The sequence below is a fragment of the Cryptotermes secundus genome, unplaced genomic scaffold (assembly GCF_002891405.2).
Source record: "Cryptotermes secundus unplaced genomic scaffold, Csec_1.0 scaffold400, whole genome shotgun sequence".
NCBI lineage: Eukaryota > Metazoa > Arthropoda > Insecta > Blattodea > Kalotermitidae > Cryptotermes > Cryptotermes secundus.
The window spans coordinates 1,878,796-1,892,686 of record NW_019723908.1 but is presented as its reverse complement, the minus strand read 5'-3'; the positions used below and the strand labels follow the sequence as shown (position 1 = coordinate 1,892,686).

Below are 13,891 nucleotides of genomic sequence, written 5' to 3'. Positions count from 1 at the left end.
TATGTAATTATATATTATATAATATACATAGAGCCCCGATAGTGCATTCGGTTCGGGTTGGAAGACCGAATTGTCACAGCTCGAGTTTCGGTAGGACCGAGAATGTTCCCTTCTCCACGCCGTCCACGCTGGCGCTGAGGCCACTCCCCCCATATGATTTTATGTGCATAATTAATTAAGCACATGGACAACTTTACCTTATATAGAAGGTGAAGTCCCTGTGATCAACTAATTAAGCACTGTATCATGAAGGCATATGGCTGATTGGATATATAGATCCACATTTTCTTGACCTCGGCACTAGTTGGGGGTGAGTGGTCAGCTTCACACCCCGGCCGGTTTACTGCAGGGAAAAAAGCCCCCGATACCCATTGGATAGGAGGTTGGGTGGACCCCAGAGCCGGTGTGGACGACATAGAGAAGAGATAATTCTTTACCCTACCGGCATTCGAACTTCGACAGCTAGATCGTCCAGCCCGTAGCCAGTCGCTATACCGACTGCACTATCCTGGCTCCTCATATATATATATATATATATATATACAGCACATAATGTAATTGACTTTGCAGAAAAGGGCTTGAATATTGAAGAAAACTACTAGACAAAATTGTTATACGGAGAGTTACAAAGAAAGAGTTTGGAAAATATTTCCCAAATTGGAGTAAAATTTTCTAAAATTTTGCTGCTGTATGAGCGTTTTCCTGTCGTGCACATTTATGAAGATGGCTTATTATTCGTCCCATTTAAACACTCTTATAAGTCTAATCTTAGCACCTAATTTGTATGGTACTCAAATGTGGTTTCTTGCACTGAGAGACAGAAAGTTGATGCTACATAAAATACGAGAGCATTAGGCGTAAGTGTCAGGCACGAATGCGGTAAGTTCTTTGTTCGATTTCCCGGGATTATGTTATGTTAATTTCGTGTATTTGATCGCACTTTTTAGGAAATAAGGACAGAAAATCTATACCTTTTTCACATTCTATTTTGCAGACACAATTTTGAGGTGTCGCTCCACCGAATTCTCTAACATACAAAAATAACAGTCTATAAAATATTCGGTGGTATGTATAAAAAGTGTTACGACAAAATTTCATGTAACTTTCAACATCATGAAACCAGTCATACAACCGAAAGAAAAAAATTATATACTGCGTTTTTTATCTTTCCATGGAAACTCACAACTTCATTGTTTTCGGTAGCAACGTTTATCTTAGACCTATATATTGCGGTGGAAGTACTTAAGGGGTTGAAGAAAGCAGTCTTCTGGGATTTGGCACCGTGTATAAGTGGTGTTAACCGACGTTTCGGAGGAACGTATCGCCTCCATCTTCAGGGTAGAAGAAAAAGTATAAGAAATCTGCAAGCGACAAGACCGTGAGAACGGTAAAAGCAGTCTGCTTTTACCGTTCTCACGGTCTTGTCGCTTGCAGATTTCTTATACTTTTTCTTCTACCCTGAAGATGGAGGCGATACGTTCCTCCGAAACGTCGGTTAACACCACTTATACACGGTGCCAAATCCCAGAAGACTGCTTTCTTCATAGTCACCGCCGTGAAAGCCTCAAATCTTACTTAAGGGGTTGTTTGGTTTTTGTGATACTTTAACACTGAAGCACAAGACACATATTTCTAAGCGAGGTATTTTATTTTTGACACGGAAAACTGTTACGGACATGAATTTTGAATCATGGTAAATGAGGCTAGGAATCAGACACGACAGGGGCGCAGGTGTAGCTACCCGTTATACACGGTTCGTCCCGCCTTTGAGACGTTATACTGGAAACTGATAACATTAGGACGTAAATGATTGTGTAGTTAATTAAGGTGTGTTTTCTTGAGGAAAGGGTTGTTGAAAGATTAACTGAAATATTGTAATTATTTTTATGCTTTTATCTGTAATGAAATTAATACTGTCAACACTTACCGTTTCTGAAATATATCTTTTAGCTGTCGAATCTGCAAATAAATAATAAACAAATGGACTGAATAAGTAACAAAGAACGTGGTGTATGTTTCTTTTTGAGCAGTTTATAAATATTCATACAATTAAAATACTTAAAAATTTATTGACTGTGTGAGCTACATTAGTGTCACGTCCATTCCGCCTTTCCATCTACTTCTAGGAATTGTAAATATTTTTTTCAACTTGAACACGTTTCGCGTAAATTAATAACTCAATCCAATATTTGTTTATATGCTTATTCAACAGCCTAAATAATAATAATAAATAAATAAATAAATTAATACTAAGCACTGAAATGAAGTAAAGCTTAAGCCGTTCCTATGCTTCAATTAGTTACACGGCATGAGAACTTGCGGGGGAACGGAGGTATAGCTCCGTGCATTTTTAATCTCAGCATGTCAGCATCATATTCTCACCGTTTTACTCCTGGGGAAATATGCTCGGGACATATCAGATACGAGGCTGGGCGAGTTCCAGAACAGGTCTGAGCACTGTGGAAATAAAGACATTCCTGCCCCTACTGGAAATTGAACCCCGGTTCTTCGGCCGTCCATCTGGTAATCAATCAGCCCTTATATTGGCTGAGTTATGTAGCAGCAGTAGTAACAACAACAACAACAGTAATTCAATTCTTTATCTAGGTGCTGACTTAAAGGCCTTAATGAATAAATATAATTAATACAGCTAACATAAATAAAAATTAATAGTGATAATAACATGAAAATTTATGTACTCAAATTACTCTGTTGAACACAGTTAATATTTTAATACGTGTAGTTAGAGGGGTATTATAGCTAATATAATAGTATTAATAATAATGATAATAATACAATTAATCTTTTATTTACTTACTGACTATACAACCTGATGACCAGTTTCGCTGTCAGTGGTACTGTAGAATGACAAACTTAAAAGGACGAAGAGAAATAATTTTGGATAATTTTAATAATAATAATACTAATAATAGTAATACTAATGGACCTAATAATAACATAAAATTCAATTACCGAAAGTCAGCATCACTGATAAGATATTTTAATGTATGAGAAATTACCATATGTAATATGACAAGAGTAGCAGTAACCTGGATAATTTGTGTATGTTAGAAATATGTATAGGAAATGAGAAAATGTGGTACAGAGGTTTGTATAAAAAAGGTTTATGGAGAATACAGGAAGTGAGAAGGAAGCTTATGGTTCCTCTGAAAAACGGATTAGTACCACTGCATCGTACAACCCATGGGTGACATATGGCAACCCACCAAACACAAGTTACAAGAACAGTATGTTGTATTATTAAAAAGGCTGTAAATTACCGTTCGTGACCTATGTTTCCCTTGAATCAGCAAATCGTGTACTTCGGTTATCAAACTGTCAGACCCACCACAATCTGCCATCTCGTACAAGTTATTATTGTTACAAATATTATGTTTCTGAACATTATCCATCGTCCTGCTTTTTTTTTTAATCTAAAGCGCCGTTCTCTTTATGTTTAAAACACAGATTTCGGAGACTGGATTCTCTCTCCGTCCTCACTTGGCCCAATCGATAGAGCTAGTCCCTATCTCTGGTGATGGCAGTTGAGTTTAGGGAACAAGAAAAACAGTAAGGTCTTCAATATAACATGCACACAGGGTTTCAGAATTAGAAATATCAATTAATACAGGTAAAACTGTCCCTATAACAGGCCTTGGAAAACCCATAGGGTTGTGAGGCGTCGAGGCTGCAACATTTTCGAGACAATCGTGTCACACATGGCGGTGAAGTTGTCAGCCTTAAGCGCCGGCCGCCCTTTACCCCCCGGAAGATTCCCAATATATTGATTTTTCTGGGAAGGGAAAGAGCAACTGTTTTACCAGCGTTAAATTCCATGTGGTTAGGAGCACACCAATTCTGCACAGGGTTAATGCGCGACAGCTGCGATAGACGGCAGTCATCAGTAGAGGCAATAGGACTAATACAGTTCTTATTATCAACAAAGAGAAGAAAAGAGGAACGTTTATTTCTTTCGCATAAATCCTTAACGTACCTTGAACAACAGATGTCCCTGAACTCATCGTCACAGAACACAGAACAGTGCAATGAAAGGCGAAGAGACACTTCAGAGAAACGGACGTAACAATGTATCTTCTGACAGATAACTCATTGTTGTTTGGTGAACGCCAGCCAAAGTTACGGAGGACCATGTTGATTCCGCAACAAGCAAGAAGTAAGCTGAGTCTGCTTTATGCCTATTTCTTGCTTAACATCCTCTTTGTGGCTGAAGATGGAGACGATATACAGGTTGTCCGGATGGAAGATATTCAAAATAAAATAATTATATCTCAGAAAGATTTATAGGTTACACCATTACAAAGGGAAATTATTAACGTTTTTTTTTTCTGAGTATATAACTTTCTCAGTAAATTTCATCCTGGGCTCCCTTGGTGGCACGACAAATCTCCAAACGATATTCGACCTCGTTCCACGTTACTTGAATCATGTTTGGTGTTACCATAGCCATAGCATCCCTTATGCGGGCTTTCAGGTGTTGAAGGTCGTTGATCTTAACCTGGTAGACATTGTTCTTCACATAACCCCACAAGAAAAAATCCAATGGGGTTAAATCTGGCGACCTAAGAGGCCAAGCAATTGATCCACCTCTGCCGATCCATCTCCCAGTCATCTGTCTGAAAGCTGATTCCTAACATGGTGGCCGAAATGTAGCGGCGCATGGGCTTAAGCCGAGCATGAAAAAAAGAAACAGAGTTTTCTTTTCGGATGCCGTAAACCGGATACGTGTATGACAATTAGTTTTCGTGATATAATTTTTTTTTTTTATTTTGGATTCCTTTCATCCGGACATCCTGTATTTTTCTGAATCATCGATTGCCTTTCACTGTAGGATACGGCCCTATATCCCGTAATATAAACCTCTTCATAGAGACCTCTGTCAGAACCTTAGCTCGTGTATAACATGATACATCGGTTAGGCAATTAAAAAATGAGTAAACGAAGCAGCAAATTAGTCATAAATATTAAGCACATCTAAAAATAATAGTAATTCAATTAAAACAAATCAAATTTATCATTAAGGAACTGAAGAGGTTTTCCTAGCGGTAACAATCTATAATTGTATTAGAGAGGTGCAGGGTTCGAATCTCGGACGGGACACTTATTATACTGATTGAAGTTTTCGTGGTTTGTCTCAACCCTCCAGGCAAACGCCGGGATAGTTACTCGGATTAGGCCACTACAGATTCCTTCCCAATTCTTTCCAATTCATCATCCATCAATCACCATATCATGGGCCCTTCATATTCTCGATAATGATTTTGTCATTAAATTAACAATAAAATAAATACATACATTATATTGATCTTAATTAACAATTTAATTTGTAGGAAATAAGAACACACAACTACTCTTTTAAAATATGATTGAAAGCGGCAACATTTGTTTGAAGTATATCAACGTCCCATCAGGCAACACTGGCACGTGATTCACATTTAGTAGGAGGACAGATTTATTTGAAGAGTCGACATTAAACACAGAAATAACTCTGAGATACTGAGTACGAAATCGAAGATTAAGAATTTCCAGAAGGTTGATAGTAATATAAGCGATAACAATATCGTACCACTATTTTATTATAAATTCATCAAATTTATTGCATCTGTTAATCAGCTTGTTTGAAGTGACAATCCTAATTTTATATATTACTGCCCATAACCTCTGGCACAAACTTCGTTCGTATCTAACTGAAGACGCACGAGCGCTGTAGACTCCATTCGTTTGGATAAAAAAAAAAGACAATGACGCAAATGCCTTAATCAATCAATCTCGTATCGGCTTTCTCTCTCTCTCTGTCCCTCTTATAAGTCTTTCTCTGTCCTTTCTCGTTGCCGTCGTAGTGCAAGTGTCCGCTGACAGATGGTGTTAGAGTGTTGTCTTGTCTCCTACCTACCATTACCATTTCATCCATCCATCAAGTAGAGTTTTTGCTCTGTTCGTTTCAGTACGCAGTATGTTATCTAGCTTTTACAATAGGAACTAAAACTTGGTGTGAACCAATCAGATTTCATGGACACAGCACGCAAGTGTAACCTTCAGCCAATCGGATTGCAGGAAATGATTTAAAGGTGGTGCGCCGACTCGAGTCGTATTGGCTGCTGTTGCAATGAAACTTTTTAAAAAACTTTATTTTATCTCTTTTTATTTTTATAAAGATGTGTATTATAGTCTTTTTGTATTTGTATATGTATATATGTGTGTCTACTCTAAGTGCTTTCCTGTACTCTGTCTTCGTCTGAGCTGTTCTTTGCATAGCCTCGCAATGATGGCCGCTCCACCCATCCGTCCGTCTGTCTGTCCCTGTGGATGTTTCCAGAATTCAAGAGTAACCTAGTTCTTGTCTGGGTACCTCCCTGCCTCCATGGACCGTCTTCGAGAACTAATCTTTTTTTTTTTCCGTTTCCTTCAGAGATCGATGTTAAATTCTCCACTTCACCGTCAGTTACGTTAGGGCTTCTTCATCTTCCCCAAATGACAGGACCTCGGAATGCACAAGATTATTATTTTTAAAATGAGGTGTGAAGCAATTATTGTTATTGTTATTATTATTATGCATCTTACAGAGTGGGTTGTGTAGCAGTAATGCTATAGACTCGTTCTAGAGATGTACTGGGTTCGAATCTCAGCCGGGAAGCCGACTATCCTAACTGAGGATTTTCGTGTTTTCCCTCAGTCCCTTCCGGTGAAATTTCGGGTTATTTCCTTGAACAGACCGTGACAAACCTTCGAAATCCTTTTCGGTTCATTATTTATCTATAATCCTACCATTTGACGCTGTATAATTTAGCTACTGACAACGCCAAAAATGACTCATTAAATATATAAAGCGGTAACGTTGTTATTCTTAATCAAGTTTTCCAGTCATATTCGCCTTGAAATAAGGCTTACGGTTCATGGCAGAATATAATGGATTAGCGGTATTTTTAGGAACAAACATTAAAATACAAGGATGGAGAAATAATTTAGTATTTTAATTAAAATTATTTTTATGAAAAGTACAATATACAGCAAATAAATGAAATACGAAAAAAATATCAAGGCTATAGTGACGAAACAGCAGCATGTGACTATTAAATGAATAGAGCAGGACTGTATAGTATTTCACTGCTATTAAGATACTGACATGGAATAGAAGAGCATTCAGATTCAAAATGTCACGGAGAAACGCTAACTTTTTATCTTATTTTCGATTAATATTTCTCTATAAAAGAAAAACATATAAAATGAAAATATTTAGATGAATATTTCGCACATGTAATCAATTCCGTATTACATTTGCAGGAGCACCTGGAACTGGAGTAAGGTCCTCAAGCAATGACACAGGGTGTCGAACACCCTGGCATCAAACCCACAGCATCCTGCAGAAGTTGATATAAAACGGCTATCCGGAAGGTAAGCATTAAATGGTAACTAGATTTACTTCAGACACACCCAAACAGGCAGTGTAAGCTGAAAAATATGTAAATAATATCCAAATATTTGTGACGATGCTACATTAATGTTCAGAAACATAATATTTGCAAAATACATATCTAGGCTTCATGATTTTGTTCAGTATGTCCTAATCTCCTCTGGGAGTATGTCGAAGTGAAGTTAGTGTGTCTATTAACATGACAATGCCTTCAGGGAAATTGGTACCTCTTGACGGCAATATCAGCATTTTCCTTTCCAGCACGGGCAACCACTTTTGCACAGGTCCAGCCGGAAAATTTGTGTACCAACTTACATTTACTGCTAACAGGCTTTCGCGAGTCAGTAATGCTTCTTCAGTTCTTGGGTTATTACAATGTGGGTCATGTTACCTCCGTTGTGGAAGTATATGCAGCTTCTGTCTCCATGTTTCGACTGTGTGTGGTGAGTTTCTTAGTTTTTGTGTGCGTATGTATGTGTTCGCGTGTGTGTATATATATAAAATGGCCCACAGTCAGTTAACTGTTTGGAAAACGTACACCAAAATACGTTAGAAATTTTATTTTCTCACTGGCTCTACAGCCCCCTTGGACCCTGACCTCTGATTTTCAGTTTCATAATCATTTTACAGATGATAGGCCGGGTGATCAGCTCGTCGCAAGGCTTCTACCTAAACACAGGACAATACAAACAGAATAAAAGCATACACACAGCAAACATCTATGCCTTGTGGGGGATTCGAACCCATGATCCCGGCTTCCGAGTGAGCGAAGACAGTACATGCCTTAGACTGCTCGGCTACCGGGATCGGAAATTTCTTTATTATTTACTGATTTTTTTAAATGAGATCCCCAATGTTCAAGTGCACAACTCACAACGCTGTGATACTTTATACAAATTGACTGACAGTTTTAAATCTGAACATCTCCGTTAATACGGAAGAATGTTTTACGGTAATTGACTGTGATTTGAAATGGATGGGGGAAAGTAAGGTTTACTCGTAGAACGAGGATGGGTGCCTCGTCTGAACCAGTACAGTGGGCCAGGAAAATTGTGCATACCGTCATTTTAAGGGCCCCGGAAACTGTAAAAAATCGCGCAGGCGGCAAATATTTACGAACGGTCACCCATCCAAGTGCTGACTAGGCATTTTGTCGCTTAACCTTTATGTTGTGAAACGAGCAGCGCGAGGATTGGCGGCGAGATTACTACGTAAGACTATTTTTACTGATATAGAAAATAATTTTAAATTTTATTGATACTCTTTGGTACATTTCCTCTTGTCTTCATTTTTTTTTTTAATTTTTAAGACATCTGTTGGGGGCTATAACGGGGTTCACTAAGTCTCGTGATGATAATTGAGGAGCTATTTCAAGGAAATAGTGGCTCCGGTCTAGAAAACCGAGATTAACGACCATGGGATCCGTTGCGCTGACCACGACACACCTTCTGTCCTCGAAATCTGGCACTAATTTCGCCGACATGGCCGCGTCATAGCTCAAGCGGTTAGTCGCTAGCTTCCCACCGCGGCGGCCCGGGTTCGATCTCGGGTCTGGTCAAGTCGGATTTGTGGTGGACAAAGTGGCACTGGGGCCTGTTTTCTCCGAGTACTTCGGTTTCCCCTGCCAATCTTCATTCCACCAATTGCTCCACAATCACCCTCACCTATCATCTGGGGCTGGTACAATAGGCCAGAAGTGGCCGCAGTACAAGGAAGGAACTTAGTCCCACACCACTAGCAATAAAAAAACTTCGCCGACAAACGGTGGTCGCTCGGTCGGTATATTTCGCTTGCGGACTACAACTCAGGGAGTTTTTTTTTTAGGAGTTGGGTGCTAGATACCTAGACCTGCCCTTCCCCTCAGAGAGTGTTCATGTTATCACTGTCAATGAACATGTTACAGTGCGTAAATAATACAGTTAGTTACGAACTTAACCTCCTTCTTCAGTTGCTCTTCTAACATTCTCTAATGATATTCCTTATTCCATTTTCGAGGATTTAAGTAGCTTTAATGAAATCATGACTATATTATAACAACGATAGTCCGTCCGGCTCGTTCGAAAAATCAGTCACGTAACTTTGAAATCCATTTTACAAGGACGGGGACAGCGAACGTCCACAGGCCACTCACGCATCTTTCGGATGATCTCCTCGGGAGGTCAGAAGAGTCCCAATTTCGGCGCTGGGGCTAGACTCCGCTCACAAGTGGCTTCATCCCTTGCTCAGAGCGCAGTTCGTTAGGTTTGTCCTACTATTCAGTGACCAAAGGTTTCTAGTATGATGAGTTCATTATCTTTATAACTTGTACTGCCGTGCTGGTTAGTTTGAAAGGACGTGGCGTGAGTACACGTGAAGAACTGTCGGTGTGAGTGATCTGGTTCGAAGTGTCACAATGAAGTGTATTCGAAGTTACGGCATTATCTCTAGACCCACAACAGGCACGAAGGTTATCAGGCAATGTTTCTGCTTACATTTTTCTTTTTCGTTTCTGGATTCACTTAATGACGCTACACGAAATGCAAAACGTGATAGAATGACTAGGAATGATAAACTGAGAAAGAAGAGATTCAGCGCACATCAGTTCACTCCAATTCTTACTTATTTACATGTTAACTCAACAGCTCAAATGCTAATATAAATTGAATAAGAGTAATAATAACAATAACGACACTCGAATCAAACTTTTTGATTATTTAAATGCTGAGCTCAGCAGCCAATGAATAATAATGATAATAATAATATAATTGTATTAGCATAAATAAACGTTATCATTGAGACCATACCCCATACAGCACAAACATCCCCAGTATTCATATGGAAGTGCCGAAAGAAAACAAGAGAACACAGATTAAAACTCAGGACTTACCGAATATTAGCAGAAGAAATTATTAGGATTTCTGCCCAGCGAAACTTTGTTTTCAGTGTCTTACCTCCGTCCGTATTATGAAGATACCTAGTTTTATGAAAATTATACAGATGAGTAAAAAATTTAAAAGTCTTGAGAACATTTGTCTTACACGGCTTAAAGTTGCAACTCGTAATTTGTTTTTTCCCTACTCACCATATGTTTAATTTGAGCCTCATGTTCTGAAGGCGGTGACTATAAAAGATGTTATCATGTGGGATGTATCGCTGTGAGCCTGATAGAAGTTTTGATGTGTTTCAGAGTAACACATTGTCTCCATCTTCATGACAGAATAATAATCTTTGTAAGTTGCAGAATATGTACTGTTTGCATACTCATCTTATTTTTCGATCCCAAAGTTTGAGAGAGCACCTCCGAAACGTCGATAGAATTCCACCAGACGTTACACTATAGAAGATCTTTCTCTTTATATTTGCTTTGTTTCTAACTTTTTTTTTTTTTGCTTATTTTGTATGTTTTATCTTCTCAATTATTTTTCCCTTGATTACTTTTTCTTCCTCCATTCTTTCAAGATTAGACCCCTGATATGCTGGTGCCAGGCATACAGATGCTGCTTATTAGTAGATGGTGTTGGGGAGGGAGCGGCACAAGCAGACGGAGACATCGGTTAGGACCCCGGTGTTCACGGGCAGCGAGCACTGGATCGGCCGCAACTCCAGTGAGAGGTGTCCGCTGTGACTTGTCATTGATCCCGAGCCCCAAGTGTGCCGGTCAGCCGCGCTTTGTTACTGCTTTCTGACGTGGTTTGCAACCTAACCTTACTGCCTACGTCATTCCTACATTCTTGTCGTCACCATATCATCACCGTCATCATAACTAATTTATCATTAAAGATGTGCTTTTTGATAGGCAACTGAATGAAGTGGCGCACGCTTCAGTGTAGTTGGTTGAGGCAGTAAGATACAAGCCGGAAGGTTTCGGGTTCGAGTCTCGATATCATTGTATTTTTCAATCGATGTAATCCTTCCAGCCGCACTTTGGCCTTGGGTTGACTCAGCCTCTAACAGAAATGAGTACCAGGAATATTCCTGGGGGTAAAGGGCGGCTTTCTGACGTGTAAGACTGACAACCCCACCCCCATCTGTGAGCCGATTGTGTAAAACATGTGGGATCCTTGAAGTCTCACAACCCCATGGGCCCTCCACGGCCTGTTACAGGGATAGCTTCACCGAATGTAGCCAGTACATTCAAATAAATATTTACAAACATAGACACGCTCAACAAATGTAAGCAGTGCTACGGACACGTTTGCTGATTTACTTTTCCTCCTTAAACCTTTGCCCTGCTCTGTTCTCGAGGCACGTGGCTGGGACACTTTCTCTTTGATAAGTTTCCGTAAGTGATGGGAAGCCCAGTGAACCAGGTGACCAAGAGATCAGTCCACAGCAGTCGACGTGTTGTCTCGGAAGCTGATAACATCTGCTGATTAGCACATATGCTGGGATCGTGGTGTGTGTGTGTGTGTATGTTTTTATTACATTTTGGCAAGTCGAAGTGACGATCTAAAACAGCTATTAATTATGACAAGACGGCACACATCAACCTTATTATGTAGACTCGAGATTACGTTCAATAAGATTCTATGTTGCGGAGAATGTTACGGTGTTCTACTGATTATTGTACTGATTAAAGTAAAGAGCAGTTTGTTAATGAAGTTCAGAAAGAATTGCGTATGTCCTGGGAACAAACCGAAACCCGCTAATAAGAAGCTCTATGGATTGAGTTGGGAGCTTCTAAGAACAAAATAAAATGGCACCTATACTAAATTCAAAGAGTTAATATATTATCAGCTACACAATTATATTTATCGGATATTTCTTGGTAGCCGGGATAGTGTAGTCAGTATGGCGACTGGCTACGGGCTGGACGACCGAGGGGTAGGAGTTCGAGTCCCTGTAGGGTTAATTTTTCTCTTCTTTAAGTCGTCCAGAGTGTCTCTGAGGTCCACCCAGTCTCATATCCAATGGGTGCCGGGGACTTTTACCCTGGGGGTATTGTGGTCGGAGCGTGAAGCTGATTACTCACCTCCAACTAGTGCCGAAGTCAAGAAAATATAGATATATACATCCACATCCCCATAAACCTTCATGGCGTAGTAATTAATTAGTTAAGCACAGGAACAAATTTACTTTTATTTTAACATTCTTTCAAAGAATTCAAATTGTGGACAGCCCTGTTAATTTTACAGTCAAGTTTTCAAATTATGTTGCAATGTTTTATTTATAATAAACCTCTGATGCCATAATGCTTTGTTGGTTGTTTTACGAGACGTTATATAATCTTCAGAATCCTTATTAACCCAAATATGACAGTCCAGAGCAACGGCCAGACATGGAATTTGAGTCGCTGCAAAACTGGTTCTTCGTGTGGCTAACCGGATGATTATTACACTTCTTCCATGGCACTTGTACCGGTCTGGTGCTGTGGTGTAGCAGTTCATACTGCCATTCATGTCTCCAGGGTCTACGTAAATATTATATAGATGTATTAATTTTTATATACAAATATGTATATATCAGATTTGAGGCTTTCACGGCGGTGACTATGAAGAAAGCAGTCTTCTGGGATTTGGCACCGTGTATATGTGGTGTTAACCGACGTTTCGGAGGAACNNNTACACGGTGCCAAATCCCAGAAGACTGCTTTCTTCATGTATATATCAACTGGCCTCTTTCTTGTCTCTTTACTGGCAGTCCCACGTATTCAAGAAAAAAATCGTGGGCAGGCTCCATTATATTACATCTTTCGCTTACGACGTTTCTGTAATTCGATTAATGTATGAAATTAAGAGTTACGGCGAGATTTCCGATATGACAGACGCCACTGAATAAATTTGATTGTGCCGGCTAGTCAGGCTATTTTTCTATGCAATTCGTCGTGTTCTGGGTTGTGTTTTTGAGGACATGTACTTAGATAAACCGCATAAATTATAAATATAAAAGGAAAATAGTGGATAATGATTTCTTTATGGTGACATTTTATAGAAACTTAGTGAGTGGGAACTTATTTCAATAGGCCCCATAATTATGATTTCTTTATGGTGAAAGTCTATAGAAATTTATTCAGTGGAAAGTACTAGTAATTTTAATAGGCCCCTTAATTATGATTTATTTATGGTGAAAATTTATAGAAACTTGTTGAGTGGGAACTAATTTCATCAGGCCCCATAATTATGAATTCTTTGTGGTATTGTCATAACAGTTGAAATTGATGTATTTAATTTCCTGTTAGCCATATTTTACATTTATACAAACTTTACGAATATGAAGTTAGGACTTCCCTAATTTCATGTGAAGTCTTGCTTCTTTCTGAAATTTCATTTCCTTCACTTCAGGCAAGATGTTTTGTTCCGACCAGGGTGGGGTGGGAGGGAGGTCGGATTTCACTGGCGGGAAAATACCTCGTTGTTGCCTTTCCTCTGAAGGCTGCAAGACGGTGGGCTTTCTCCTCCGGGCTTCGTACCATATTGATCCAGCAGGTTAAAGGAAACTGCGGCTGTTAGCAATATAGTTCTCGTACACACAGTTACCCTCACA

At 39.3% G+C, this 13,891-nt stretch overlaps 1 long non-coding RNA gene across 1 annotated transcript in view; it reads left to right on the top strand.

Annotated features, from left to right (window-relative positions):
- LOC111862090 overlaps nt 1-13,891 on the top strand; it is a 196,699-nt gene that overhangs the window by 69,846 nt on the left and 112,962 nt on the right. The window contains exon 2 of the long non-coding RNA XR_002842365.2: nt 7,300-7,410. This is a non-coding gene — a long non-coding RNA (uncharacterized LOC111862090). The remainder of the gene's footprint in view (nt 1-7,299; nt 7,411-13,891) is intronic.